This window comes from Callithrix jacchus, chromosome 12 (genome assembly GCF_049354715.1).
Source record: "Callithrix jacchus isolate 240 chromosome 12, calJac240_pri, whole genome shotgun sequence".
Taxonomy (NCBI): domain Eukaryota; kingdom Metazoa; phylum Chordata; class Mammalia; order Primates; family Cebidae; genus Callithrix; species Callithrix jacchus.
In genome coordinates, this window is record NC_133513.1 from 43,296,192 (window position 1) to 43,323,472 (window position 27,281).

At 47.4% G+C, this 27,281-nt stretch overlaps 1 protein-coding gene across 1 annotated transcript in view; it reads right to left on the reverse strand.

Moving 5' to 3' along the window:
• Positions 1-25,822, reverse strand: part of LOC100393932 (annexin A11) — a 50,497-nt gene extending 24,675 nt beyond the window's left edge. Inside the window, 1 exon segment of the mRNA XM_078343984.1 lies at positions 25,667-25,822. The gene's annotated coding sequence lies outside the window, so the exon portion shown is untranslated.
• Between the last annotated feature and the right edge of the window lie 1,459 nt (positions 25,823-27,281).

A 27,281-nucleotide genomic window follows, 5' to 3' on the forward strand; every position in this document is an offset into this window, starting at 1 on the left:
CTCATCAATTACTCAGTCTGTGATATTTTGTTAGAGCAGCACAAAATGAGCTAAGACAATAGTTTAAACCATGCAGCTCCAATAATCCCTGCTGATATATTCTTTAAAATGAAAAGATGAGGCAGGGTGCAGTGGCTCATGTCTATAATCCCAGCACTTTGGGAGGCTGAAGCAGGCAGATCATTTGAGCTCAGGAGTTGAGAGCAGCTTGGGCAACATAATGAGACCTTGTCTTTACAAAAATAAAATACAAAAATATTAGCCAGGCATCATGGCATGTGACTGTGGTCTCAGCTACTCAGGAGGCTGAAGCAGGAGAATCGTTTGAGCCTGGGAGGGGGAGGTTGCAGTGAGTCCAGATAACACCATTGCACTGCAGCCTGGGTGATGGGAGTAAAATCCTATCTCAAAAAAATAAAAAATGAATAAATAAAATGAAAGGAAGAAAAAACAAGCCATAGAATGGGAGAAAATAATTGCAAAAGATCTGATAAAGGGACTATTATCCAAAACACAAAGAACTCTCAAATCTCAACAAGAAAACCTTATGACTTAAAAAAATAGGCAAAAGACCTGAACAGGCACTTCACCAAACAAATATACAGGTGGCAAATAAGCATATGAAAAGATGATCAACATGTCATTAATACACTGCAAATGAAAACAATGAGATACCACTGTACACCTATTAGAATGGCCAAAATCCAAAACACTGATAACACCAAATGCTGGTGGGGATACGGAGCAATGGGAACTTTCATTCATCACTGGTGGGAATGTAGAATGGTACAGCCACTTTGAAAGACAGTTTGGCAGTTTCTTAGAAAACGAAAGATAGTTTTACCAATGATCCAGCAATCATGCTCTTGGTTTTTACCCAAATGAGTTGAAAACCTGCCCACACACAAAACTGGCTTACGGATATTTACAGTAGTGTTATTCAAAATTGTCAACAATTTGGAAGCACCTAAGATGTCCTTTACTAGGTACCTGATAAACTGGTACATCCAGACAATGGAATATTATTCAGTGCTAAAAAGAAATGAGCTATCAAGCCATGAAAAGACATGGATAAATGCATATTAAATGCATATGACAAAGTGAAATATGCCAATCTGAAAAAGTTACACACTATATGATTTTATCTCTGATGTTCTGGAGGAAGCAAAACTATGGTGTTGGGATTCACTCGGGGTGGTTGGCAAAATATTAGGGAAGTTATAAGATTATAATCTCAAACTTTTTGGAAGGCCAAAAGGTTTTAATGGAACAGGCTGAAGGTAGCCAGTTCTTACGTTAGAACTTTAAGTCACAGGGTAAAGGTTAGAATAATAAAAGCTTCCCCAGGTAAGTGTGTTTACCCCACATTCCTTTTTCCCTACACTAATTTGTTTGCTCATGTAAACTTTATGCTGGATGGTCCTCTCAGGGACCATCTCAGGGGGATGTCAAAGGGAAATAAAGGAAATTACCCATTAATGGTGTTTATTCTGGGCCCAGGAACCAAGACCTTTCATCATTCATAAAACCACTCTTTTAACCATGTTAATTATCCACAAGTATGTTGACTTAGAACCTCTGTTATTAAATGTATACTGAATAAATGCAAGAAAGGACAGGGAGTTGTGGCTGATTAGCAGCAATCACCCTCTGAAAGTAGTTGATGACCATCCCTAGCCCACTCGACTCATACTGTACTCTGGTGTGTATGAGTGTATTTCATTCATCTGTTGCTGAATCAGGGTCTGCAGGACAGACCTTCACAAGTCATGATCAAGGTCTTAGGTGGTGACCCCAACATGATACTCATCACAGCTGGTACCCAAACAGGGACACCGACATGATCAATGTCTCGGGTGGTGATGCCAACGTGATTGAGGTCTCACTATGGTGACAGCAAAAAGATGAGTAGTTGCCAGAGGTTGGAGGAGGAAAGAATTAACAGGTGGAGCATGGAATTGTAGGGCAGTAAAAGTATTCTGTGTGGTACTGTAATGATGGATACATGTCATTACACATTAGCCAAAACCCAGAGATAATTCAACACCGAGAGTGAACCCTAATGTAAGCTATGAACTTGGGGTGGTAGTGACATGTCAATGTTGCTTCACTGGTTGTAACATATAACCACTGTAGTGGGGGTGCGTGTGGGGGGGAGGGGGAACAGGGAAACTCTGCAGTTTCCACTTAATTTTGCTGTAAATCTATAACTGCTCTAAAAACTAAATTTTATTAAAAAAATAAAAGGAATACAAGCACACTGTAGGGAAATTCAAATGGAACAGAAACATACAAAATGAAAAGTCATTCTTCCCTCTATCCTTGTACACAAAGGTCATCACCAACCAGTTTCCGACGAATAGTTCAAGACACATAAATACACACACAGAAATGTATAATACATGTGTATATATAGATTTACATAAAACATAAATGTATATGCATATGTGTTTAGCTTATATATGCTCAGATATATGTATAATTTTTTTTGCTTTAATTTCTGGTATACATGTGCAGAACATGCATGTTTGTTACACAGGTATACATGTGCCATGGTAGTTTACTGCACCTACCAACCTGTTATCTAGGTTTTGAACCCTGCATGCATTAGGTATTTGTCCTAATGCTCTCCCTCCCCTTCTCCTCCACCGCCCATATATGTACAACTTTTTTAAAGAGGAAAGAAACTGATGCATCTGCAAACTCTTCAGCAGAAAGCTCAGCTCTGGTTAAGTAATGGCTCATGTGATAACGTGATATAAGAAATACATATCTGGCAGTCTTGTGGGACTGAGCCCTTTAACCTACCAGGTCTGCGGTGAGTGACCCCAGTTAGGGTCAGAATTGAGCTGCACTACAGACACCCAGTTGGCGTCAGAGAATTGGTCAGTGTGGGGGAAAAAAACCACACATCTGGCCGAGGGTGAAGTACTGAGAGTTTTGCTTGGAGTTTTCCTTCTCAGTTCACATTCTGACCTGATGCCCCTCCTGGCATACACTGGGGAAATGGAGACTGAGCTGGTCTGAGTGGCTCACAACCTCCACACACTGCCATGTGAGCAGCTGGGCACTTATGCGTCCCAGGTCACTGGGCAGGAGAGAGGGAGGCGACAGCCCACAGCAAGGTGCCAACAAGAGCCTGGAGCCCAGAACTCAAGTTGGAAGGTCCAAGACAAGGCAGAAACATCTACTACGGTAGCCCTGTTCTAAGGATCTCAGCCAGTGACCTGAGGCCTCCTTTCCAGAACTCACTTGTCCCATAGGCAAAACCAGGGGCATCCCTTTTTGAAGTCCTTCCTTCCTCTGGGATCTTAGGATTTCTGAAGGGGGCCTCTTTCAGCTTTCACCCCAAATCCTAGACTTACAGACTCACAAAATGTCCACATTGGAAGGGATCATGTTCTAACTCCCTTGGTTTTGTGGCTAAAATACACTAGGGACATAGCTTGCTCAAATCACACACGTGTGGCAGAGAGGGTCTGTGATAGAGCTTGGCCTGCTGGCAGCTGATGACAACACCTGACACCCCTCATAGTGCTGCATCGCAAAATGTGTGCTGCTTCCATCCAAGCTGGACTGGCTTCACTGGTGGTTCCAGTGGGTCCTTCCCTTGGCCACCTACTTGAAGACCCCTCCTCCAAGGGCAAAAGGAGACAGTGCAATAAGCATGCTTTTAAAAAGAGTCTTCCAAGGCCATTCCTCATGGCCAGAGGTTCCAGAAACCCTCCGTGCATCAGCTCACAGTTCCTCATAGCTATGATGATGAGGAAAAGCAGACAGAGCCCAAACTCTGCCCCACATACCCCTTCAGTGGCAGGAGCTGGCACCAGCAGACCATGTACCTAACTGTGGCTGTGGAATTCCATGGAGTGAGCCACAATATTAATCTATCCATTAACCACAGAGGCACTGATTAATAATGGTCGACTTTTTTCACAACATTTTGTTATGGAGCACATATACAAAACAGAACAATTTAATAAACCATCATCCCTCAGCTTCAACAATTATCAACTTAAGACCCATCTTGATTCATCCCACAACCCACTCACTCCCCTGTATTGTTTTTAAGCAAATCCCAGACATCATATATTATTTCACATGTAACTGTTCATATTTCTAAATATTAGGAACTTTAATATAAATACATACAGATGCTCCTTGACTGAGGGTGGGGTTACATCCCAATAAACTCCTCATGAGTTGAAAATGCATTTCATGCTGGCAACACAGCAGCCCCAACTTATGATGGTTTTACTTAACCATTTTTCAACTTTGCGATGGTGTAAGAGTGGCACATACTCAATTAAAACCACAGCCTCATTGTAACCCCATCGTAAGTGGAGGAGCTGGTTATATCCTGATAAGCCCTTCTTAAAGTGATGTAACCCCATCATAAAGTTGAAAAAGTGTGAGTCAGGGACCGTGTGTGTGTGTGTGTGTGTGTGTGTGTGTGTGTTTGTGAGAGAGAGAGAATGAATATGTGTGTATGTGTGTGTGTGTGCTTATATAACTACAATAGAGCTGGGACTCTAAGCTGGAATCAGGCTTCTATACCAGCAAAGGACTCAGGTGCGGATTCACATTAGGAAGAGTGCAAGCTTGGAATGCTTGAGAGGGCCCCTGTCAATACAAGACGGCCAGAAAACCAACTTCCCCAGGATTCTTCCAGGACCATTGAGCTCTACCTAGTGATGATGCTGCCAACCATCTGTGAATGTTATTTTCCAAAGTCCAAAATGCAGACCACAGCCTTGCTCACCACTGTTACCGCAGCGTCTGGCTAAATGTGCACACTATAAACGCAGCTTGAGTGAAAGAATGGAGGGAGTTCTGGGGCCTGGCCCGCTTTGCCAGTTAGTCCATTTTCTCCTTTATAACCTCTTCCTTCATTGGCTCCTAAGATCATTTAAGTATCAAATAGGATGTGTTTGGCCTGCAGGGCAAGGAACCTCATAATGAACACACAAATCTAAGGCTCTCAGCAAGAACATCACATTCCCACAATATGCAATTGGCCTTCTGCAGAGCAGGACCCACGTGGTATGTGACAGTCAACCCTGATGACAGCTGAACGGCTACAAGTATCCAGATCATACACACTCCAAACCTTTCCTCCAGGCAAACCTTTCCTCCAGGTCTGTTCATTTGCACTATTAAGTCCATTTGCTTCTGAACACCTACCATCTACGGCCCCCAAAGTCTTGCTCAGATCTAACCGGGATGCCCAGGCCCAGCTCAGCCTCACCTAGAAGCAAGCAGTGTGATGTGCAGCTCAGTGCTGCCCAGAATGTGTTCTCTGACACCAGCTTAATATCTTGCAAGTTGTGAAGTTAGCAGGTATGTAGTTTAAGGAGAGAGTGAGACAGACAAGAGCAAGAGATTCATTGCTCAAAAAGTTTAGAAAATGCTGACTTCTACATATAGTTATATACCGCAACTACACATCCCCTTTCTAGGAAACTGCCAATTTGCAATAGTAATAAAAGCTCTGATAAATCCTGTAACAAAGAAGCCTGCTTAACTCTATTCTCAAATTATAATTAGGCCATCATAATAGTTACCATTTACTGAATGCTTTTCATGTGCCAGGCACTGTGTTAAGTGCTTCACATGCAATCGAACTTTACAACAACCCTGAGACAAATACTAAAATTATCCTTCTCATAACAGAAACGAAGACTGAGGGACAGCGAAGCTGTGTAACTCACCCAAGATTATAGCTACTGAATGGCTGAGCCAGGCAGACGGCCTCCAAAGCCCAGGACTTTACCACGATACTATACTACCTCACAGAGTCCACTGGCCCCAGGAACTAGTATTTTAAGGACAGAGCTTTAGAAACACTGGTGATGAAACAGCATAAAATGAGGAATCAGGATACCTGCCTTCTACGTCCAGTTTCACTGTATGATCTCAGGTACTTCATTAAAGGCAGTGGGGGACGGTGAGAAGAACATGGACTCTGAAGCCAGACTACCCAGGTTCACATCCCAGTCCTGCTCCCTGTCAGCTATGTGATCTTGACAGTTTACATGACCTTTCTGCACCTCAGTTTTCCCCATCTGTAAAATGGGGATAGTAACAGTTTAATTCCAAGTTTGTCCTCATTATATCATGTAACATATCATGATATCCTGTTTCTCCAAAACAAAATAAGAAAGAGAAGACCCTGGGCCATTTGATAACTCAAGGGGGAAGGGAGGGGTGGGAGAGAAACACAGAACTGGGGAGGGCCAGGGCAGTGTGAAGGGTGGAGGATGGGAGTGAGGAGCACACTGGCATTGCTGTGTTGGGTTTTCCAGCCTCCCAATAGAGAAAGTACCAACAGGAAATTGGCACTATTTTCTTTCCATCCCCTCCACATGCCTGGGTGTCTGGGGGCCTGCTCCAAGCTCAGGAGTAGAGGGGGCAGCAGAGGCAAGACTGATAGTGGAGGGAGGCCACAGGGCAGGGGGATCTGAAAGACCCTCAGAGAAGAAACCTGCCTGGGAGAGGGACCTGCAGAAGCAGGGCCTCGGCCTGCACAGTCTCCAATCCTGCGGGCACTGGAGCCCATTCTCAGGACCTTCACTGCAGCATGGCACAGACAGCGCCATCTTCTCTCCCCCGCCTGCCTTTCCACACCAGGTCCCTGGTGCTGAGAAGGGGCAGGGGCGAGTGAGGAGGAACTCCCTTTCCATACGAGGAAGGCTGAGAGCACATAGCATGACACACAGGTCTCTCCGTCACACTCCACAGCAGGCTTCCCTGCAAGCCGGGCCACTCCTCTTTGTGGGCAGAGTCCCCTCGGAGGCCTGGCCACACCGAACAGGCTCACAGAAGAGCCAACACTTGGTCAAATGCCAAGTCTAGTTCAAAATTTCTAAGGAGTGGAAAGTGGGCAGCAGAGGAAGGTGACAGAGACACAGCATTAATATGTGGCTGCCATGCAGGCCAGGCTGTGATGGGCACTCAGGTCCTGGAGGACACTGAGATTTCTTGTAACAGACACAGTGACAGTGACAGGAAAAGCCCCCATCGAAGTCCTGACTCCAAAGTGTAGACAGGACCTGCTGTAGTTTGAATGCTTCTATCTCCCTCAAATTCGTTATTGAGATCCCAACTCCCAATGTGATGACATTTGGAGGTGGGGCCTCTGGAAGGTTATGAGGTTGGAGCCCTCGTGAATGGGATTCACACCCTTATAAAACAGAGCCCAGAGAGCTCAACCCTTTCCACCATGTGGGGACACAGGGAGAAGGTGCTAGCCTATTTGTGAACCAGAAAGTGGGCCCTCACCAGACACTGAGTCTGCTGGCACCTACATTTTCAACTTCCAGCCTCCTGAACTGTGAGCAGTATGTTTCTGTTGTTTAGAAGCCACCTGGTCTATGATATTTTATTACAGCAGCCTGAACAGATTTAGACAGAACCTAAGGACGTACACACACACACACACACACACACACACACACACACTCACTCTCAAAAAGGGAAACAGTGGGTTGTGTTTGTAAGTGCCGGTGGCGGGGAGGGAACACAGGTCTCGGTCTTTGCTCACTTCCACATGGGGAAGCCACCCCCAGTTACACCAACTGAGCAGAGGAGCTTCTCCCAAGGTCTGCCTAGGAGGGACCAGCACAACAATGGAAGTGAGCTGATGTCATTCAGGCTCAAGCACCAGGGTGGCACTGTCTAAAAAGTAACTCTTTTTTACTGTCTAAAAGGTAACTCTTCCAGCAGCTCTGCCAGGAAAAAGCAACAGGAACTCCTTCTCTAAACCCCTCCCTCAAAAAAAAAAAAAAAACAACCCTCCCTCATCTTGCAATGGGAAGGGGGAGCTGAGCGGCTCACCCAGGACACGCAGCCCGAGCCTCACTGACACTGACTTTCACAATGTCTACCCCTAGATTCTCGGCAGGTCCTTCTAATCACCGCCCCCAATCACCCTTTCTCTCACACTCTAGACCAGCTCCCCCATCTTTTCACAGCCCACAATCCCCCATCAGGAGCCGCAAACATCACAGGACAGTCACAAGAGATTTCTCAATTCTGCTGCATGAGTTTTACCACAGCCCACACAGCTCTGATATCATCTTCTATCACTGCTGCTGGGCCACCGGGGTGGTACACAGGTTTGGAGTCCAGTGACAATGATTCCATTCTAGCTCTTCCTCTTGTTAGCTGTGTGACACCAGATATACAGATTGACCTCTCTGAGCCTTTTTCCTCACCTGTAAAATGAGAAAAAATGATCCATCTCATTATACAGCTGTAAGAATGTAGTATTGATTATATATATATATACACACACACACAGAGAGAGAGAGAGAGAGAGAGTGAGTGAGAGAGAGAGAGAAAGCTCTCCAACAGGTATTAGCATGCAGCAGGTGCTCAGTTAATTTTAACTTACTCCCTAGGAGGCATTCGCCTGGAGCCAAGGTCTGGTTCCTAACACCACTGCTTGCTGTGTGACCCTCCCTGGGCAACTTAACCTCTCTGAGTCTCAATGCTGTCTGCAAAGATGTGATGTGCCCCACTTACCCTGGATTATTATGAGGACTAAAAGTAAAAGAACAGGAACGTGCTTTGTAAAGCCTGACACAGTTATCTTCACTCTGTGGCCAACACACCTAGTGTTGGTCTCTCCCGAGTGGCCAAAGAGGCCAGGCTCTGACATTCGGAGAGGGAGAAAAGGGTCATGGATTCTGGGCAGACACTAACCTGGCCGGGTGTCAGGCTCCTGCCTCCCAGGGGATCAGCCCAGCCCACACAGTGAGGGGAGTGTCCAGCCAACACTTAAGGTCCCGGGGCCTCAGGACAGTGCTGGTAAGGGAAGGGTACAGGGAGGGTTTAGAGCCTGAAACTCAGCTACCATCAGCTTCCTTGATTAGGTCCCTCAAAGATATCCCGGAACCTGTGAATGCGTTACTTTACATGGCAAAAGGGAGTGTCCTGATATGATTAAGGTTACCCGCCATGAGATGGGGAAACTAGCCTAGATTATTCAGGTGGGCCCAATCCAGTGGGAAAGGTCTTTCAAAGCAGAGAGGCTTTATGGCTGGGTTAAAGAGGAAAAGGAAGAATAAGCAGGAGAGAACTGAAGCATGAGAGGGATTCCACCCACTGAGGAAAGGAGCCAAGCGCCAAGGAACGCAGATGGCCACTAAAGCTGGAAAGGACAAGGAAGCTTCCACCTCTAGGAACTCCAGACACACAACCCTGCCAACACCTTGATCTTAGCAACATAGATCCAAGAGACCATGAGATAAAACTGTTAAGATAAAAAAGGCAGGTGGTAAAATAGTGCAGCCACTATGGAAAACAGTATGGAGATTCCTCAAAAAATTAAACATAGAACTACCATATGATCCAGCAATCTCACTCATGGGCATAAAGGCTGAGTACCCCTCATTCAAAATGTGTGGGATCAGCAGCCTTTCAGATATTCTGGTCTTCAGACCAGACGATTTCAGATTTTGGAATACTGGCATTACACTTACCACTGTGCATCCAAAATCCAAAATCCAAAATGCTTCGATGAGCGCTTCCTTTAAGCGTAATGTTGCAGCTCAAAAAGTTTCAGATTTTGGAACATTTCAGATTTGGGATAGTCAACCTATATACCCAAAGGAAATGAAAGCAGGGACTCCAATAGACATCTGTACACCCATGTTCACAGCAGCCTCATTCACAGTACTGAAAAGGTGAAAACAACCCAAGCGCCCATCGATGGATGAATGGATAAATGAAACAAGGTCTCCACGTAAAAACAGAGTATCATTCAGCCTCAAAACGGAAGAAAGCTCTGACATATGCTACAACATGGGTGAATTTGAATACGTTATGCTAAAGGAAACAAGCCAGGCACAAAAGAACAAATACTTCTGATTCCGCTTATACGAAGTCTCCAAGTAGTGAAATTCCTAAGGACAGAAGGTAGACTGCTGTTGCCAGGGCTCGGGTAAGAGGGAATGGGGAGTTTACATTTCATGAGTACACAGTCAGTTTGGGAAGACGAGAACCTTGTGGAGATGCATGGTAATGACTGTTGTGTAACAAAGAGAACGTATTTTAACACCACTGAACTGCACACCTGACAGTGGGTAAAATGGTAAATTTTATGTTGTGTGTGTATATATATACACGTGTGTGTGTATATATATACACGTGTGTGTGTGTGTGTGTGTGTGTGTGTGTGTGTGTGCGTATTTGAGATGGAGTCTCGCTCTGTTGCCCAGGCTGGAGTGCAGTGGCATGATCTCGGCTCACTGCAACCTCTGTCTCCCGGCTTCAAGCAATTCCCTGCCTCCGCCTCCTGAGTAGCTGGGATTATAGGTGCCTGTCACCATGCCGGGCTAATTTTTTGTATTTTTAGTAGAGACAGGGTTTCACCATGCTGGCCAGGCTGGTCTCGAACTCCTGACCTCGGATGATCCGCCTGCCTTGGCCTCCCAAAGTGCTGAGATTACAGGTGTGAGTCACTGCACACGGCTCTGTGTATATTTTTACCACCAAAAAAAGTTGCATGGTTTTAAGCACAAGTTTGTAGTAATTTGTTACAGCAGAAATTGAAAACTAATATACTGTACACAATGCAATGAGGAGGAGTTGGGGAGATGACGGTCAAAGGTACAAAATCTCAAGCCGGGCACAATGGTGTAGTGTATAGTCCCAGCCAGTTAAGAGGCTGAGGCAGGAGGACTGCTTGAGCCCAGGGGTTTGAGGCTGCAGTGGGCCTTGATTGCACCATGAATAGCCACTGCACTCCAGCCCAGACAACAAGCAAGACCCTGTCTCAAAAAAAAAAAACCCTCAGTTAAAGAGGAGAAATATGTTTTTTCCTTTGTACAGCATGATAAATAAATATAGTTAATAATAGAGTACTACACATCTCAAAATTGCTAAGAGAACAAACTTTAAACTTTCTCACCACAAAAAAATAAGCATTTGAAGTGACAGATATATTAACTAGTTTGCTTTAATTACCTCACATTGTATTCATAGATTATAACATCACTTTGTACTCCATAAATTTACATAATTAGAAATGTTAATTTACAATAAAAAATGTTTAAAGAAAACTATTGGCTAGGCACGGGGGCTCATCCCTGTAACTCTAGCACTTTGAGAGGCCGAGGTGGGTGGATTGCAAGAGGCCAGGAGTTTGAGACCAGCCCGGGCAACATAGTGAGACCGTGTCTCTACTAAAAACACAGAATTAGCTGGGCCTGGTGGCAGATACCTGTAGTCCCAGCTACTCAGGAAGCTGAGGCAGGAGAATCACTCGAACCTGGGAGGCAGAGGTTGCAGTGAGCCGAGATCATGCCATTGCACTCCAGCCTGGGCAAAAAGAGCAAACTTCTGTCTCAAAAAATAAAAATAGAAACACAAAAATTAGGCAGGCGTGGTGGCACACACCTGTAATCTCCACTACTCAGGAATTGCTTTGGACCCAGGAGGCGGAGGTTGCAGTGAGCCAAGATTGTGCCACTGCACTTCAGCCTGGGCAACAGAGCGATACTATGTCTCAAAAAAAAAACCTTACAGAAAACTAATATATACAGTGACTATTCCTTCTCTCTTTCCCTCCACATTCTTCTATGGCACCTTTCTAAAGGTCTCTGCCCTCTTTACATAAGAGCTCTGTGAACATGTCTACCTAACTCAGCAAGATTTCTTCGACAAGGAAAGCATTAAACCACCAAGACTACAAAAAAAAAAAAAACCCTTTCCAACAATGGAAGCAGGGACCAAGTGCTTGTCTCTCCCACATGTTGGCAATGGGGCTTGGCACAGGTGTATTAACTTGAATTACCAGTCAACATGAGACAACAGGGGACTCGGGCTTCCACGTGGCCAGGCTACACACTCCCTGTCATTTGCCCAGTCGTAATTGCACAGGCAGGGTCATCACATCCCATCAGCCAGGACCTCACGATCGAATGCCAGAGGTCAGTTCAGTACCTCAGAGATGACTCAGTTCATTTCTACCCACTCCACCTCACCCCATTTCAAAATGAGAGGAGAACATGGCACACCAAGGTGATACAGCAAGACTCTTAAGAGGGCTGGTGCCAAATCCCCCTGACCCCTACTCCCAGGCCTCATCAGGCCTGGGATGAGATGAGGATGCCCCTACTCTCATCATCCCCAGGTCAGGGTAGGTACAGAGGCTTATTGTCCTCAGAGCCATTGGCAGACTCAGACCCAGTTCTCTAGGATGTTTCCTTTTATTCCATGGGGAGGGGAGCTGCCCATGGGAGTTCAAGCCTGGGTTGCTGCTTCTTGCCTGAGGCAATAGCAGGCACAGTGGGAAGACCAAGGCTGAAAAGAGATTAATTTTGCAATATTGGGGAATGACTGCCTTCCAAGAAACACACCAAAGGTGGAAGAGATGTGATAAAATTCTGCCCCTCCTATACATTTCACCTATGCACGCTAATCAGATTTGTATGTGCTCCCTCTTCATATAAACAGACAGCAAAGGGTCACAGAACATCTGAGGAAGGCTCTACCAAGAAAGGGAGACACCAAAACAGAAGAAAAGGAACCAAAGACACAGACGATGAGAAGTAGAGGACAAAAATATAATCAATATCCTCAGAGAAATATTTATAGCCATAAAACAAAAAGATCAGCAAAGCAATCATTGCGAAATTTGAGAGCACAAGAGGCAAAGAAAAGATACTAAAACTTCAGAAAAGAAGAAACAAGGGTCCTTTTTGGGGGGAACCGTAAGGACACTGGACTTCAACAGTCACACTGGAAACTACAAGACAACAAAATAATGTGTTCAGTGTTCAGAAAGGAAATTATTTTCAGATTATAATTCTATACCCAGCTAAATTATCTACTACTGAGAGGATGGAACGGAGATATTTGGAGGCATGCAAAGCTTCAAAAACCAAAAACAAAAACCTACCTCCCGTGCACTTTTCTTAGGAACTTTTGGACAATTTCAGCAAAATGAGAACATAAGTAAGGAGAATAAAGAAAATAAAATATATAGGATCTAGGAACGGGTATCTAACACAGAAGACTGTAAAAAGTAGTCCCCAGATTATAGTTGAGCAGCAGGCCTGGGGAGCAACTAGACCAGTTTGGAACAATAGATTAAACAGAAAATCAGGCCCCAAAATGGGGAAAGCATCCACTTGAGGAATAAAGGGACATGAAAGACTGTACTCCTAAATGTGTGACCACAGCACATTACTGGCACAGCATCAAACAATATAATTTATGGTCACAATAATGCAGACATTAAATATTGATGTATGTATTGGTTGGTTCCTTAGCTATCAAGCAGGAAGTCAACATATTTCAAAACTGACAAATTAAGAAACAGTAACATAAGCCTATAATTAAAAATAATGAGGTAGTTAAAAATGGTTAACTCTGGAGAAAGAAAGAGGAAGGATGTGTTAGGGAACTGCTGGTTTCATTATAAGCCTTTTAGATCCACATGTTTGGCTTTTTTCATTTTTTTATTATAAAATATTTTTTATAATGTAGCAATAAATACAACTATATATGAGTTATAAAGCATAATAAAATAAGCATCCATTATTATCTAAATTTAGAAAGAAAATTATCTGCCAGGCAGGGTGGTTCACGCCTGTAATCCCAGCACTTTGAGAAGCCAAGGCAAACAGATCACTTGAGGCCAGGAGTTCAAGACCAGGCTGGCCAACATGAGAAAATCTCATCTCCAGCCAGGAGTTCACCAGGCTGGTCAACATGGTGAAACCCTGTCTCTACTAAAAATGCAGAAATTAGCCAGGCGTGGTGGCACATGTCTATAATCCCAGCTACTTGGGAGGCCAAGGCTGCAGTGAGCTAAGATCGCACCATTGCACCCCAGCCTGGGTGACAGAGGGAGACTCTGTCTCAAAAAAAACAAAACAAAACAAAACAAAAACGAGAGAGTATTACTACATTCTTCTGTTTTTTGAGACAGTCTCTCACTCTGTCCCCAGGCTGTAGTGGTCACCCAGGCTGGAGTGCAGTGCTGCAATCTTGGCTCACTGCAGCCTCAGCCTCCCGAGTAGCTGGGATTATAGGCATGTGCTACCATGCTGGCTAATTTCCGTATTTTTAGTAGAGACAGGGTTTCACCATGTTGACCAGCCTGGTGAACTACATTCTTCAACTGCTTTCTGAAAAAATAGACATACAGCTTTTAGGGGAAAGTTAAACAAAACACTAGCAGCCAGTCTCTGGGACTGGTACCAGCATCTGCAGTAGGTCCAGGTTTTGTGGGGCCTGAAGCTTACAAGATTTTAGGGGTCCTCTTCAGGACAAAAAATGCAGAACATCTTAGTTATTTGCAAATGTTATGAACCATATGACTCTGTGAACTCACTGCTAGGGCCCCTCCCACGGTCCCTCACTAGGGTGCTATGAGTCCGGGGACCCGAAGCTTCCATTTCGTTAGCTTCCCAGTAATCCTACCTGGGTTTATGGAGGCACCAGGGGCTGGACTAGACTCCACAGGATAGGGAAGAAAAAAATAAAATCTCGGCCTGCATCATGCTTTTTCTCTAGCTGGAGAGATAAACACAATAGCGCACTTCCAAGAAAACACACACTACAATATTTCAGAGCCATTCCCAGGAAGAGTGGGGAGAAAGACAAAGAATTCAGAAAATGTGTTCCCTGGGAGCAGAGCATAGGGGCATCTGAGAAACTGGCCTTTCTCTGACGGGCCTTGGCAAACCTAAGCCCTTCGGGCCTTGTCTACCTTACCTATATCCAATGAGTGCGCCTGCAGGGCCTCAGTGGTCTGCAATGCCACCTCCCAGAACCTGGGCTCCTGAAGGTTTCTGGAGCTGAATAGCATTATTTCATTGAAGGGAGGAAAGGGCTGGAAAACGGGGACGCTCTGGCTTAAATCTTCAAAAATATTAAAACAGGAGGAGCTCTGGCAACAAGGGCCCCACATTCCTGCATGGTGACACTTGGCTAGGGCTGGCAACAGCTCCACACCTCCTTCCCTCCCCCATTCAGCAACCTGGGCTGTCCTTGCAGGAATCTGCATTTGTGATCTCAGGAATAGAGGTTTACCAAGGCCCTTCCGGTTGGTGTGTGATCAGCCATCCCATTTCCTTGTGCAAGGCTGGCACACGCCCTTCTCTCACCATAGGCTGAGGAAGAGAGGTAGAAAAGACTGAAGAGTGTGAGGGGGCAGCAAGGTGCTCCCTGGTCTCTCCCGAGGAGGCTGTGATGCCCATCAGCCAGTCCTTGGGGCCTGTTCAAACCACTCTGGAAGCCCAGGCCCTTCAAGCCTGGGAGACTTAAGAGAGTGTATATTCTAGCTCCAAATGACTGAACACCCCTGCTCTGCCTGAAAGCCTCAGAAACCTCTCCAAATAGCCCTTATCAAGAACTGCTCTTGAAATGGTACCAATGTCCCCAGTCAGTGGCATGCAGCTAGAAGCTGCAAGAACCTGCAGCTCACTCTGGAGGAGAAAACACCTTCACTTGGGAATGGGCTGACCCTTCTGCAGCTGGCATCCTAAGCTGTGTCAAGCAGTCTGGGGGCCAAGAGTCATTCACACCGGGCCACTGAGGAACAGCAAGGTAACACGAGGTACCCCCAGGGACATGCATGATGGAGAGAAGCACAAAAAATGCCATGTCCTTAGCCCAGCCCTGCTCAGCAATTTCCCTTTTCAAGACACCTCTGCTCAGGTGGTCCCTCTAGCTGGACTGACTCTCTTGGCCTTCCCTGAGTCTAGATGAAGTTAATCCACTTTCACACTAATAAAGACGTACTGAGACTGGGCAATTTACAAAAGAAAGAGGTTTATTGGATTTACAGTTCCACATGGCTGGGGAGGCCTCACAATCATGGCGGAAGGTAAAAAGCACATCTCACGTGGCAACAACAAGAGAAGAGAGCTTGTACAGGGAAACTCTCCTTTATAAAACCATCAGATCAGGCTGGGCACGGTGGCCCACACCTGTAATTCCAGCACTTTAGGAGGCTGGAAAATACAAAAACAAAATTAGCCAGTATGGTGGCAGATATCTGTACTTGGGAAGCTGAGGCAGGAAAATCGCTTGAAACCGGGAGGCAGAGGTTGCAGTGAGCCGAGATTGTGCCACTGTACTCCATCCAGCCTGAGCAACGAGAGCAAAACTCCATCTCAAAAAAAATAATAAATGAGTAAATAAATAAAATAAAATAAAAAATAAAACCATCAGATCTTGTGAGACTTATTCACTATAACAAGAACAGCACAGGAAAGACCTGCCCTCGTGATTTGATTACCTCCCACCAGGTCCCTCCCACAACATGTGGGAACTTAAGATGAGATTTGGATGGGGACACAGCCAAACCGTATCACACCTCTTTCAGGAAGCCCACCTGATCTCCCACCCACAATGCTCACTCTTCCTGGAACTCTCCCAGCACTTGTCCTAAAATGTTTTCCACATTCTCTAGTGTTCTAATAAGCTCCCCTTTTCCTGGATTCAGAGTCCAGAGTGCTCACCATTACACTATGAAACCACCCTAAGCTCCCCTTTTTCTAACTCCTAGGATAGATACATATATTACCTTCCTGTATACCACCTCATTAACCTCCACAATGTGCCTACTGAATAAGTATTATCACCCTCATTTTATAAGCAAGGGAACCAAGGCTGAGCTGGCTCTTGACATGCAAAGTTCACGCATCCAAGTGTCACAGCCAGACACTTTTTTCTAGGCCTCCCCGTGAGAACATCAGTTGCTGCAGGCTGTAGGACAGCCCTCTCCTCCTGTCTCCCACCACCGCCTGCCACAGGGCTGGAACCATGAGGTCCTTGACACACACTGAATATTGGCAGGAATCCCAGTGGACCCTGACTCATTTCTTCCATTCTCTGGGTGGCACCTGTTTGGGTAGCCTCTGTTACATAGGCCCCAGGAATTCTGGGGGCAGGGAGGACACATCTAGGACATTCCCCTCTCCCCAACCCCAGGGCAGGACCTTAAGTGATGTGAGTGGGCATATGAATATCCCAAGTTTTTCTGAGAAAAGGGTGGGGACCTCGGGTGGGGGCTCCAGAGCCCCACTGCCCTGCCCCTGCTGGTCACAGGTGTCATTAGGTCACCAAACTAGCCAGCTAGTCTCAGGGCAGCACTCCACCAACGCTGACTACATTTTCCCAGGCACTAAACAAAAAGCCTATGCAGGTGCTGTTAAGCATTCAGCTCCCCACCCACATGCCAGGAACTAAAAGTAGCTGCAGCCTATGTCAATCATTAGCCAGGCTGGGCCTCAGCCCTCCCCTCTGAGCGCTGGCACCTGGGGCAGCTCAGGCTGGGAGAGTGGCAAGGGGCAGCATCTGGGGCCTCACCAAGGAGCTGAACTTGAGCAAACAAGTTCTGAAAGACACTTCTTCAAGATAAACTCAATTCCCAGTGCACTGGCATTTGGATTACATGAGAATCCTAACATATCGGAGCTGGGAGAGGCCTTCATGAAATCACTTCATTCAACCGGTTTATTTTATTTGAGGTGGCAGCCGAGACCCAGAGAGCAGGAGGACTCTGCCTGAGGTCTCAGAGCTGGCATGGGGCAGGGCAACGACCAGAACCAAGTCCCTGGATTTCCAGACCAGTGCATTATGGACTAGGCTGGTCCCCCAACACTCAATGCATTTCTGGGCTCCATCCCACCTTCTCAGGCTGGAGAACGGACTTGAGAAATACAAAGAGGTTAAACCTCGGAAAGAGAGAAGAAGAAAGTGACTGCTGCCTCCCAAATAATGTCCCATATAATCAAGCCATACAGAAAAGCACCAGCAGCTCCATGGGAGCCTTGTGGCCCTGTTTCTCTCCAGATCACCTCCCTTTGTGTTCATGACAACAGAGAATGGGGGTTGGCAACCACTGCTCTGATCTCTCAAGGATATTACCAGCCACGGAGACCAAACATCAGCCCTACCTCAGTTCAGGGTTCAAATAGACTCTGCCCCCAAGCTCCCCTAGAAACCGTCACCTAGGTAACACATTTGGAGTTGAAGAAGGCAAATTGGGAGGAGGTCACACAAAAAAATAACCCCTATCCCACTGGGTCTTGGAGGGGCCCCTTGATCCCATGGGGTCTGGAAGATCTGGTGGTGGCTCCAGAGACGGAGCACGTGGATGCCAGACCAGACAGTTGGGAGCAACAGATGACTCTCGGGGCGGCAGCAAAGTCACAGCAGCTTGCCAGCCTGTGTACAAGCCCACAGGAACAGAGGCTGCCTTGTTTGCACTGCCTGCAGGATTGCCACTGTCATGAGAATCCATTCCCACTTCCTAACCTGAGGAACACAGGCTTAGACAACAGCAAGACTGATAAGCATAGCAGCAGTAGTTTCAAATTCAGGAGAGCAGTGGGTGGTGTTCCAGAAACTTCTGGTTGTCCTCCTCAACCATCTGTTCTCTCTTGCTTTAGTAACAGAACACTCACCATAGCCTGGCACACAGCAGCCCCAACTAAGGACTGTTTCTCAGACTCCTAGCAGCTCGGAGGGCCTGCCATGGGGATGTGAAAGTGAGCAGTCTTGGGCTGTGCAGGTAAGGGAGGCACCTAGACGGTGCTACCGAAAATGTGGCCCAGAGACTGGCGGCATGACACAATCTGGGAGCCTATAAGCAATTAAAATGCCCAGGTCCCATTGCCGATCTCCTAAATCAGAATGATCAGGGGTGCAGTCAATCTAAGAATCTGTGTTTTAACAAGTCTTCCAGATTGTTCTTATACATGTTCAAGTTTGAAAACCACAGCCCTAGAGAACGTTAGGGACAACAGTCCATAAGGAGCCTGAACAACCTCATGGAACACACGCTTAACCTGGACTCTAACTTTTCAAGAAAGAGTGAGAGTGAGAGAGCGAAAAAGAGAGAGAGGGAGTATCCTCTCTTCACTCACAACCAAACCTGAATCGTAATGCAGGTGGCACGGGGAAGATGATGTATTGCTTAACCCAAACAGCAAAAATCGGGAAAGGAGTAACATGCAAGTACAGGTAATAAGCAAGATGCAAGGAATAAAATCAAGTACACACGGTATGTGAAGAGTCAGAATTCCTCTGCCAAAGATAGAAACCACGCAATTAGGTTCGTTGCTGTTACTGCCTTCCGTCATCCTCCATCCACCCCCAACCGTGTGCTGATTGTAAGAGAAACAATTTTTTTTAATGAAGCTTCCATCTTCAAGAAAAACCTTTTTAAGTGGGAAAGAAACATTTAAAACTAAGGGTTGGTCAAAGACATACCAAATAAATGCAAAGAAAAACCAGAGATGGAAATATTAATATTAAAAATAGGCGACCAGGCATGGTGGCTCACACCTGTAATCCGAGCACATTGGGAGGCCAAGGCAGGTGGATCACCTGAGGTCAGGAGTTCAAGACCAGCCTGGGCAACATGATGAAACACCGTCTCTACTAAAAACACAAAAATTAACTGGGCACGGTGGCACGTGTCTGTAATCCCAGCTACTTGGGAGGCTGGGGCAGGAGAATCCCTTGAGCCTGGGAGTCCAAGGTTGCAGTGAGCCAAGATTGCACCATTGCACTCCAGCCTGGGCAACAGAGCAACTCCATCTCAAAAAAAAAAAAAAAAAAGGTCTGGGCACAGTGGTTGGCTGGGTGCAGTGGCTCATGTCTGTAATCCCAGCCCTTTGGAAAGCTGAGGCGGGCAGATCACTTGAATCCAGGAGTTTGAGACCAGCCTGGGCAACATGAGAAAACCCTGTCTCTACCAAAAATACAAAAATTAGTCTCTTAATCCAGTCTCAAGATAAATAAAAATGAAAAACTTTATAAAATTTAAAAATACATACATTGAGGACTTTTCGATAATCCTGCCTTAGCAGGTCAAGGGGTTTTTCCGGCCATTTCTCTAGGGTATTAACCTTTATCTGTAAACACAGGACTTGGAGAACTACTCACCAGGATCTCAGGGTACAACAAGGCTAGGCTAGTCCAGCCTGCTGAGAGAGTTTATGCCGCGTAAAACACAAGCACAGACACGAGCTTAACACTTGTGGCCTGCATCTTTCTGCCCTCTGGCCCTGGGAAGTGTTTGTGTACTGGCTACCCTGTCAAAAGCCCATCTTGCTGCCTGGAATGAGGAAGGAAACACATAAATTCGAGGCAGAGCAGTCTGCTCCTTGGATCTACAGGAAGGGGGCAGGAACCGCAAAGTGAGAGAAGAGGTACCTAGGCAACGTCCCCAGGTTTGCACACAAATCTCATTTTAGTCACCTCTCCTAAAAATCTGGCTATCATGGGGACCATCAGGACAGCAGAGGACAGGGAGCTCATGATTATCAGTGAGACCTGATTACTAGCCACTCTGTGTGAGCCTGGACAGAAACTAAAGGGCTTGAACGTCCTCTGACTGATGCCTACATTTAAATTTCTGAGCCTTTCACTTACTATCTTATAAAATGCACTTATTTATTAATTTTAAGACTGTAAAGAAAAGAGATTCTCCCAGATCCTTGGCCATATATTGTCCTAAAACAGACAATATGGGATTTAAGGCCAAAGACCAAAGGCATTAAATGACCAACAAATGACACAAGGTAGGAAGATCAGCTTGATAAACCTGTATACAGGAAACAAGAAAGCCAAATTCAAAAGGCTAGAACTTCCACAAATATAAGTAGAGCTGGACTTTGAAAAACTATAGTGAGGCTGCGCACAGTGGCTCATGCTTGTAATTCCAGCACTTTGGGAGGCTGAGGCAGGTGGATCTCCTGAGGTCAGGAGTTCGAGACCAGGCTGGTCAACATAGTGAAACCCTGCCTCTACTAAAAATACAAAAAATTAGCTGGGAGTGGTGGCGGGCACCTAAAATCCCAGCTACTAGGGAGGCTGAGGTAGGAGAATCACTTGAACCCAGGAGTCGGAGGTTGCAGTGAGCCAAGATGGTGCCACTGCTCTCCAGCCTGGGCAACAAGAGTGAAAATCCACCTCAACAAACAAACAAATTATAGTGAGAGCTTTTGTCATACCTCCCAGAATCTGACAGCCAGGCAAGCAGGGATATAAGGTCAACTGAACTTAACAGATCTATCTACAGTCAGCATCCCACAGAGTTCCTATTTTCTCCTTTCACATCCATCAAACATGTTAATATTGATCATGCAGTTGGCCACAAAGAAAATTTAATACCAGCCAAGTGCAGTGGCTCACTCCTGTAATCCCAGCACTTCGGGAAGCTGAAGCAGGGGGATTGCTGGAGGCCAGAGCTTTGAGACCAGCCTGGGAAACATGCTTCATTCATTCATTCATTCATGAGAATGAATCCGTTTTGTGAAAGGAGCAAACCCTTGCAGGTACCTAGGTCTCATGAGCATGGAGCGCTGTGGGGAGGGATGTCAGTGGCAGTGAAAGGGAGCAGGAGGGTAAATTGAGGAAACAGAATCAAACACTGCCTCAATGACATCCTCCTTGCCTTCAAAGCCAACATTTCAGAGCCTGTCTAAATTTACTATCACCAGATCCTCACGTCCTGCTACTCCTCACCCATTCATTCCAACTGCTGCCATCATCCTACCAAAGCAGCAAAGGCAGACGCATCTCTTCCACGTCACTCACCACAGCCACAATGCCAAGCTGACCACTCTATTCCACAAAGCAGACTCACCCTGGCTCCTGATACAACTCCATCCTGGCTTTCTGGGACCCTCTCAGGCCACTCTTTTTCTGGGTCCTTTACAGGTTCATCTTCCTTTAATCAGCTGTTTGAGGTGAGTTCTTCAATCTCACCGTACCCACAACTTCAAATACAAAAACAACCTAGACAAATGTCTGTCTAGCAACACCCCCTGAGCCCCAGACCCACCAGCTTATTTGGTATCTCAAAGACACCTCAAATACAACAGGTCCAAAACCAAATACATGATCTTCTTCATCCTCCAAACCTGATCCCCATCCAGTGTCCCAGGTCTCAGGGACACCAGGGGGATGACTCTAGGGTGAGTAGGGGTGGTCTCTCCTTTTATGCACACCTCGCAAGCTGAGGCCAACTGCTCAGCAATGAGCAGTTCTACAGGAACATGCCTTGTCACCTACTTCCTAAAAATAGCCACGACCTTTTTAGTAGACACAGCAAGCTCACATCTGCTATCACCGCTCTTTCCCCACCCACACACTCACCCTTTACTCCAGCGGTGCCACTCCCCAGGCTGGATGTGCCATCTTCTCCCTCAGCCTCCACGTTTCTCCTCTCTGTGAGCAGCCTCCACGTTTCTCCTCTCTGCTCTCACTTAGATTCCCCCCATCTCACATCCTCCATGCCAGCTGCCCCCAGGTGTGAGGGGCAGGGGACACTTGACTTCCCTCTCAATTTCCTTTCTTTCTTTTCTGCTAAGGCAGAGCCCAAGCCCCTGGAAAACTAGAGATCCCAGAACCAGGCTTTGACAACCGCATGCTTCCCACCACCCCTTCACAGCTCCAGGCAATCACACACCCACCATAATTAACATTGTCATCACCACTCCCGAGCTTATCTCAAACCCCTTTGGGATCATCTCATCTGATTCTCCATTCCAGGTAGGCATTTTATCATCCAGAACATGGGGCTGTGTGTGGCTGGGTGGCTTGTCCCAGGTTACGCAGCACAGAGAACTCTGTCCCCCAACTCCTTGGTTGCCCCAGCCCATTCCTTCCTCACATCCGCGTAGGCAAGGCCAGCAGTGGTTTGGGTCACTGTTCAGGCTGTACTTCCAGGATCCTCCCAAATAACAAACAACTATGTGACTATCAGGTTTTATTTCATGGGTTATAGCAGATAGGGTCAGTAAGCCTAATGTGTAACAGTTTCAGTGGTTATCAGACAGCTCCACTGAATTTCAACAACTCCCTTAAAAATGCAAACTCCCACCAAGAAAACCTCAGTTTCTTCATTAATCCTAAGAGCTTTCCTAGGTATCACTCAAAATTCCTACTATTCTGGGGGAATGGGATCAGAGGGTGTTACAGGAAAAAATCCAGAGAAAGTGAAAAGTCTGTTTTCTCGGCTGTGCTGATGAAGCATACCCTTGTGTGGATGCTTCCTTATGGAACCAAGTGCCAGGAACTGCTTCAGGCTTAAAGGGGAAGACGGTGGCTAAGAGAGAGGAGGCCAGGCGTGGTGACTCACACCTGTAATCCCAGCACTTTGGGAGGCCGAGGTGGGTAGATCACTTGAGGTCAGGAGTCCAAGACCAGCCTGGCCAACATGGTGAAACCTCATCTCCACTAAAAATACAAAAATTAGCCAGGCATGGTGGCATATGCCTGTAATCCCAGTTACTCAGGAGGATAAGGCAGGAGAATCACTTAAACCCAGGAGGCGGAGGTTGCAGTGAGCCAAGATTGCACCACTGCACTCCAGCCTGGGCAACAGGGTGGGATCCGTCTCAAAAAAAAAAAAAAAAGAAAAGAAAAAAAAAAAAAAGAGAGAGAAAGAAGGGGGGGTGAATCCAAGAGGAAGGAGGGGGTGCACCAGAAAGGTTCTCTAATGTTCCAGCATTCAGCAGGCATTATGGTTCCACATTCACCTCCTGCCCACACCAGTTTCTCTTCTACAGTGAGATCCCAAGAAGAACCCACACTAACCTATTCTGTCTCAATCCCCACTCCTGTCATTCCAAGCCACACATCACTTCCCCAATCACATTACCTAAGCGTCACTAATCAATCCTGGCCTTCTAGACACATCCACTCAGGGCGGGCCCCTTCTAAAATATCATGCATAAAGGCATCAGATGGGACTTCCACTCCCACCTCTTAGTCCCAATTCATCTCCATCTCACCCTCCCCACTTTTCTCTGCCTATCCAAACCCAGCCTTCAAGGTCCCATATTTTAACCACAGGAAAACCACTTCCCTGCGCTGCCTCTGTTGTTCAATTAACGACAACTAACTTCCTAAGCACCTATATTAGGCAGGGCCCATCCTGAGTGCTGCCACCAAGAGGTAAGTTAGAAACAGCCCCACCCTCCAGGGTCAGAGGACACGGCAGAGATAAGCCACATGGCCACACAAATGCTACACAATGCGAGAGACGAGAACTGGGTCAGTACTGGAGGGGCTGAGTGAGCTCAGAGCATATCCCAGCCCTCCTGCTAGGGAGCAGGCACCCGAAAGGCTCCCAGGAGGGTGGAGAATCCTGGGCAAGACAAGGGAAGGAGGGCATTCCAGGAAGACAGAGAGCATAAGCTTAGCATGAACCAAGCCAGAAAGATGGTCAGGAGAAGCGCATTTCAACTTTAGCTGGACCGTCCACTGCTACTATTTTTTTTTATCCTTACACCTGATTACTTATAAGCCAGGCCTGCCTGACACACTTTATGGCTAATACAGGTGACACCCACCTGGGACAAAAAGGTATGGTGCAGCACTCACCACCTGTCTGGTCCATACCTGAGCGCTGTATGGTTGTTAAATAAACGAATGCACTGAATCTCACAACAAGCCTGTGAGGCAGGGATTAGTATTACCCTCAATTTACAGATGAGGAAACCAAGCACAGACAATAGTCAGACACAAGATAGCAAAGTATGCACCCAAGGTAGTGGGCACCCAATGCCAGGACAACAAACTGCCTTGGCACCTCACCTGGCCTCTCTTGCCAGGCAACACCTTGCAGCACAAAGAATGCCGTGAGGAAAGGGGCCCCGTTAATCCTCCTGGAATCCCCAACAACTGACTGCCACATAAAAGGAATGAGGGAAGCAAGGAAGGCCAGTGAGGGGTGAGCATACCAGGCCCTGCCCTGCCAGCCTTTAGTCCCTATTGTGCCCAGGGCATGCCCAGGGTAGAGAACAGAGGGGAGAGCTACCACAAACGCCCAGTCTCCACAGAGAGGTCACTGACTGGAGGGCAGAGACAGAAATGCCGGGGCCAACTGCTCCCAGCTTGGGCTAGCACTGGCTGGCTTAACTTTTCTCCTCCAAAGTCTCTAGGTGACAAACTTCACATCTCTTCTTTAAACCAACAGAGCGTTTTATCTTTCTAAGTCTTAAGGGCCTGCCCTGCGCCCGTGGGGAGATGCAAGTCCTGGAATCCCTTTCTGAAACTGGGGATCAAGGCTGGAGAAGTGAAGGCAGCCACAGCACCTGGGATGGCTCCCGCATTCTCTCAAACACTGGGAAGAGTTCCTTGTAAATAAACTGCAATAGTAGCAGCTCCCAGGAATCTGCGTGCTCCCTGTTTCGGAGGAAAGTCCTGAAGGCAGCCTTCTCTGCTTGCTCTCCCCGAGCCCTGCCTGGAAGGGCGCGCGCACCCTAAAAGGCTCCGAGGGGCGGAGGAGGGGCTGGGCCTCCGGCATCCCTCCTGAGGCCGGTCGCCTCCTGAGCGCAGGGTCAAGGCCCCGGGTCCGCCATCGTGCGCGCCCCCGACCCTACCCAGACTCAGACGGAGCCCCTGACCCTGACCCCAGGGGGCCCGACGAGTGCACCCCTATCCTACGGGAGGGGGCAGCTCCCGACGCCGCAGCTGATCGAGGTGGCAGCCAGGCCGACACAGCCCGCTCGGGACCCACCGACGCCCTCCTCTGCCCCCACCCCATGCCTGCCGTGCAACCAAGAAGACGCAGGGCCACCCTGGGCTGGGCGCTGGATAGCCCCGGGCCTCACCCGCGGGACCGCGGTGCACTGCCGTCGCCAGGTCCCAGGCCCCCGGCCGGCCCGGGACCCTCACCCACCTGGCAACGGGGACCCGGGACGCTAGGGGCGAACCGGGACGTGGGAGGGAGTCGCTCTCTCCGCGAGTGTCCCGGGCGCGGCGCCTGGGTTCTGCCTGGGGCTGGGTCCCGCCTGGGGCTGGGTCCCTCTCGCACTCGCGGGGCACTCGGGGCACTGGGAAGTCGCGGGCGCAGCAGCCGTCAGGGCGGGGCGGAAGGAGGAGCCCGCTCGGCGGAAAACTCCGCGGGCACGGCTGCCCCAGGCGCCGGGGGCAGGGCGGGGAGGGGCGGGGCCTGGGCGCGGCCCCGCACCCGAGATGAGGCCGGGGCTGGGCGGGCGCGAGGGGACCCCAGGCCTTCCGGCTGTGGAGCTGCTCCGGGACGCCTCGGGCTCCGGAGGTTCCTCTGTCGCCCTAACCCCTTGCGGCTCCCGGTGCCGGGCAGAGTCGCATTCGCCCTTCCGCAGGGGTGGGCATTTCCTAAGCCCCCTCCAGCCTAGTGTGCGTCGTTATTGTCCCACTTTAAGGTAAAGAAAAGGTTTTACACTGAAAATTCCTTTATAGCAACATTTTCTTTATGGCAACACTCAGTGGTGGGGAGGAAGGGGGAAGGTCTAGCTGAAGAAGGGAGCGATCTCGGAGAAACCTGACAAACCACCCAGCCGTCAAGGTGACCTCGACAGGGGTAAATCATACATACTGACTGCATGCACCGCTGTGGTCTTCCTCCCAAGAGCACCTAACCCCACTGTAATCATGAGAAAAACATCACAGATCAGTTGAGGCCCTTGCCACAGAATACATGACCAGTACTCCTGAAAACTAGCAAGGTCATCAAAAACCAGGAAAGTCTAAGCCACTGTCACAGCCAAGAGGAACCCATGGCGATATAAAAATGGCATGTAAAGTGTTATCCCGAACAGGGTCCCGGACGGACAGTAGGTAGAAAATAAGGAAGACTGAATATAATATGGACTTCAGTGCCTCAGTTTTGGTTCATTCGTTGTGGCAGAAGTGCCACACCAATATAAGATGTGAATATTAATAGGAAAACCCCGGGCTTATGAGAACTCCCTGTATTCACAATTTTCTGTAAATCTAAAGCCGTTCTAAAAATAAAGCATATTTTTGAAAGGTCATGGAAGTAATATATGCATATATAGTAGGTATAATTTTTTTTAAAAAAATGAGTGGTGGCTGACGCCTGTAATTTCAGCACTCTGGAAAGCCGAGACAGGAGGATGGCTTGCAGACTGGGCTTCCAGACCAGACCTGGGCTCTAAAAAAAGTAAAAATAAAAAATTCAAAAACCGAATAAAAATTAAGATTCACTCTTCCCTCGACTCCCAGAGCCCACTGTTAGGTATGTCCTTCCAAATATCTCTCTTCAACACATTTTTTTTTGTGTGTGTGTGCGTGTGTGTGTGTGTGTGTACATAAACATATGGTTTACAAAACGATGTTGCGGCACTTTTCTGCAACGTGTTGTTTTACTGACTGTATCCTGGAGGGTCTTTCCATACAAGCGCTCCGGGACAGACCTGGTTCTTCCCATCCACTGCACACTGTGCGCCATCGTGCGCGTCACCTTTCTTCATTACCTAGCTCCTTACTGAAGGACATTTAGGTTGTTGCCT